Source organism: Anguilla rostrata, unplaced genomic scaffold, assembly GCF_018555375.3.
Source record: "Anguilla rostrata isolate EN2019 unplaced genomic scaffold, ASM1855537v3 scaf0517, whole genome shotgun sequence".
NCBI lineage: Eukaryota > Metazoa > Chordata > Actinopteri > Anguilliformes > Anguillidae > Anguilla > Anguilla rostrata.
In genome coordinates, this window is record NW_026986019.1 from 1 (window position 1) to 5,002 (window position 5,002).

A 5,002-nucleotide genomic window follows, 5' to 3' on the forward strand; every position below is an offset into this window, starting at 1 on the left:
GGCAAAAGTCCTGCCCCTTTTCCCTTTTTTCCAACTTGGCGCCAAATCGGAGGCCGCCCTTTTTTCAATTTCCCCCGTACATGTTTTTTTGGCCCAATCAGGAGGCCCGGTTTTTTTCAATTTCCCCCACGGGGTATCCCCTCTCCGAGTGGGCACTTCCGCAAATGCGTTTGACACGATATTGGGGATCTGCGAAATTGAGAGTGGGGCAAACCCTTTCAAGTAGTTATAAAACAACTTATTTTAAAAAAATGAAGATCATTTAAATTCCATTTTTGACAATGGTCAAGCCATACCAGCTCGCTTTCGTTTTTTTTTTTTTTTTTTTGTTTTAAAGGCAACTTTAATACATCTGTCCCTAAAAGGGCAATACAATGAGCGCGGTTTCAGTAAGTTTCAGAATAAACTTTAATTAAAAATTAGAATCGTTCATGTTTGCATGTTCGCAGTGTTTAAACTGGCTACCAGTGGCTTGGGGTTTTTTTCTCTTTTTTTAAAGGCAACGTAAGCTTTAATCACCTAAAACACAGCTTAATATTATTTCCCTGTTTCAGTAAGTTTTTGATGAACTTTACTTTAAAAAAATACAGAATCGTTCACGCGGGGTTGTCTGCTTTTTTTTCTCTCTTTTTTAATGCAACATACGCGTTTACATCAACTAGTAATCAGTGAACAAAATTAAGGAAAATAAATTTCAAAAAATTACAGCCCACCATTGTCAGTCGATAATATTTTTTTTTTTTTTTTTTTTTTTTTTAACCAGTCATAAATATTTAAATATTTCGCATGACAAATCGTGTCCCCTTTTTTCGTTTTTACGGCAAAACTTTCTCTTCCCGGGAAATCAGCGTGTCACTTTAGCCTTTGAAGGGGTTTTTCTTTGCCAGTTAATCAAAGATGTAATTACTATTTCATTTCAGTCAGCAGGCAAACGTGGCCTGAATTACAACATGCGCTCTGGGGTTTTTCAAGGCTTGTACGACTAAGGGACCTGGTAGCTTTTTTAAAACGACATTTAAAAAAAAAGTAAAACAAAAAAGAATAAAAATTTCTCTGCGTAACTTCCCAGTGAAAGAAGTTTTGGGAAACGAGTTTTTCCGTGTACACAGCACTTTGCGAAACAAAAACCGGTAAGCGCTACAGTAAAGCCGTCTTCGGCAAAATGCGATTGACACGTTGTTTCAGAAAATTCCCCCTTGAGTGCTTTACTGTTTAAAAATCAAACCCAACCCAGCAAAAGTATTAATGAATTCTTTAGCGAGCTTGCTAATCAGTTGTGCATGTTTCTCCCCCCTCGCTCCGCAGCCACCCTCTGGGGCTCTAATAGTCTCACGTTTTTCCAGTAGCCGGGTACCACCGTGAACACGAGCGCCATCCTGGACAGAATAAAGCCTATCAAATTTCAAATAAGAAGCATCACACATTTAAAAACCATAAACATTTCAAGTGCTTTTTTAATTATTAATACCCTTTTTGTCAAACGGGAAAAACCCTTTTAGAGCTCGGGGCCTGGGTGACTCGCGTCTGGATTTAGGGGTTTGGGGTTTTGGGGTTGGACGAGGACAGCGTAGGGGGCCCCCGGCGAAAGGTCCTCGGGCCTGACGCGGGGGGGAAAAATATGGAACCTTCCGAATTTTCGTGTCATCCTTTCGCCTAAAAAAAGCGCCATTTCTCTGTTTCAATTGTTTTTTTTTGTTCCAATTACCGGCCAACGGAGGCCGCCCTCGTTTCAATTCTCGAGTTTTCATGCTTTTTGCCCCAATCGGGAGGCCCGCTTGTTTTAATTTCGTCACGTGGTATCGGCTCTCCCTTCCCCCGTTTTAAATGGCACTTTAGGAAGTGCCGTAGGTGACCGGAGTTATGCGACGGGAGCGCGTTTTTACTAAGTTTTTTAATTAATTTTACATTAAACATATAGAAACGTTCATATTTACGCGTTCGCGGTGTTTAGAACTGGCTAGCCAGCCGGCTGTCACGCCGTTTTTCTCTCTTTTAAAAGCAGCGTAAGCGTTTATATCGTCAAAAACGGCAGCTAGCTATATTAGCTATCACCTGTTTCAGTAAGTTTTTGAATGAACTTTATATTACAAATATTGAAACGTTCATATTTGCGCGTTCGAAATGTTTAGAACTTGGTAGCCAGCTGGCTGTCACGCCGTTTTTCTCTCTTTTAAAAGCAACGTAAGCGTTTAAATCACCTACAATGGCAGCTGCCAATATTAGCTAACGAACGAATGAATTAATAATCAATCATTCAATAACTTTGCAGTTATGTCAGCGCGTTACGTGTGCGCTTTTACCTATGAAATATGTCGTGAGACACATTTGGCATGTCCTGTGCTTCATTTTTCATTATAAAACGTAGCATCCTCTTGCTTGCAATGTGGACATCTGCCTGGCTTGTTAACCAGAATTAGTCACGTTAAACGGTTTCTGGCCAGTTAATTATTAGCTAATACGATTAATTTAATCATTTATGTCCAAAGGTTTAAAGGATGTGCGTGACAGTCCAGCAGACAAACGTTTTACATGAGTTACAACAGCGTAGCTGTGTTTTTGCACAAGTCTGTCAATGAGTAATGGCATCTCAGTGGGTCCTTTAAAAATTCAAGTGTTTAAATTGCATGAAAGGAACTTAAAATGTAAGCACTGCAACGGAGTGTGAGTACATGTGTGTCCGGACACGCCGAGCGACCCCTACAAGTCAAAGGACAGGAGCAGGAATCGAGCGGGTTCCATAAAATATTGCTTTCTGCGGCAGGTGCTCTTGTTGCAATTTTGCAGAGATGAAGAGGAGGGCCGGCCCCAGCCAAAGCGGTCCTTCCTGCCACCGAGGCCTGCATCGCAAAGTTCTGAGGTGAGATGGTGTATCTTTATTGTTTGTGTTTAACGCTGGCTTAAAAGAAGTTGACGCAAAACTAATTGTAACACGTTCTCTTTATTCTGCAGCTGCCGATTCCTGAGTTGCGTGCGGCCTTCTCGAGGGAACGGCGGGAGCGGATTGGTCGGGTGCTGTATGTATTGTATGAGAAATGTACTGGATCAATAAACACGCACAGATGAAGTGCTAAAAGCCAATATGCGTCTGTGAATGCATTCTACTAGCAATAGATCTGTTTAGAATTGACTGTTTGGTTGACATTTCGAGTGGCACATTTACAGACTATTGGTTGCACTGTATTCAACATTCACCTTTGTCATTTAACTTTACAATTCCTGACATTGCATATTTCAAGTGACCTGGATTCAAACATTCATTACATCATTACACTGTTGACATTTGTGACATTTCCTTCATTATTACGTTACAGGCATTACATACAGGCATTTGGCAGACGCTCTTATCCAGGGCGATGATTTATTGAACATGTCCTTTCTTTTTCCCATTTTCCTTGCATGTGAACATGCAAGCAAGCAAATTGGGCCTTTTCCTTCCAGGGGTCACATTCACCTTTTTGCATTCAACTTTACAATTCATGACATTCCTTATTTCAAGTGACCTGGATGCAAACATTCATTACATCATTTACACCGGTTGACATTTCCTTCATTTATTGATTATTAATTTATTATTTTCCCCTTTTCCTTTCATTTGAACATCCAGAGAAGCAAATTGGGCCCTGTACTTCCGGGAGGAACGACCGGGCTTGAACCCGCGACCTCGCGTTCCCGAGTCCTGCTCGCGCCCCCTTTTTCCTCTCCTCCCCCGCGAGCCCCTCCTTTCTCTACAGAGAAGAATGAGCAGTGGCCTTTGCGCAGGGGCCATGCTAATCTTCTCTGTATCGTTCCAATTTTAGTATATGTGCTGCCGAAGCGAGCACAAAGCACCTACCTGAGGGCCCGCCATTTATTGGGGCGCGACCTGCAGGGGGTCATCGGTCACGGGGGCAGTCAAAGCGAGCGCACGGATGAATAAAACCGCTTAAGCGGGCCGTACGTGCGCAGTGAAACTTCTTAAACGGGCGGCGGAGAATAAAACAAAGCAAACGTGCGCCCTCGGACCGATCAAAGGCAACCTTTCACGTTCCCGCTCGCGTCCGTGCTCCTCCGGGACAGGTGAGCGGCCACCTGGGAGGTGAGCGGCTACCTGGAAGGTGTGCGGGGGACGGCCCCCGTCCCGCACAGAGAACTGTGCGGCCTCTTCGTCTCCGCCTCTTTTCCGAAGCGGTCGCCGTCGGCCTGTGTGACCGGGATCGCTGGATAGAATCCTCACAAACCGAATGATTAAAAAATAACAACGATTAAAAAGTATGTGGATGAAACGGCTAGGGTTGAGAAACCTGACAGAAGAAGGTAAGATTTGAAAAAGGGAGGGAAAGCAAACACAGGAGGCCACCGTTTTTAAATGCCAGTGCTTTCCTGCAATACCTGTAATTGCCGCATGAGGTCAGGCGTCTCTTTCCTTTCACTGCGCCCAAGGTTCTCCGTTTAGAAAACGGGCAACAAGGGATACATGTATATGTGTGTTTGTGTGTGTGCGTATGTATGTATGTATGTACATATATGTGTATAATATATGTGTATGTGTGTGTATATATATATATATATATATATATGTCTATGTATATGCATATGTATGAGTATATATACGGCACTCTTGATGAGAAAATACTTTTTTTTCGTATAAGCAGTTTCACCTGCAGCCACAGTGCGGCTGATAAAAGTAGCGTGGCCAGGACGTAGCTGCTGAGAACAGTTGTTTCAGAAAATTCACTTACATTTGTTAGTACTCCAAGAACATTTTCACAATAACAGGAATTTCACCTTTTATTTAAAGTATATTGTATTGTATTGTATCGTATGTTGTATTTCACAAAAGGCCCACGGTAATTTTCCATGAACAGTTTGCATTCTCTGTGAACAAATGTATTTTTTCTCCACGGCAGGATTGCCTATTAGGATGTACTGTCTTATGCCTGGACGAAACAGAGAAGAACGTGCGGTGGCCCCATAGATAGAGCGCAGGCAAAAGTTCTGTTCCGTGTTCCATTTGTACCAACTT

General features: G+C 42.7%; 1 pseudogene; it reads right to left on the reverse strand.

The window, feature by feature from the left end:
* Positions 1-3,748: 3,748 nt before the first annotated feature.
* LOC135246575 (U6 spliceosomal RNA) lies at positions 3,749-3,821 on the reverse strand (annotated as a pseudogene).
* Between the last annotated feature and the right edge of the window lie 1,181 nt (positions 3,822-5,002).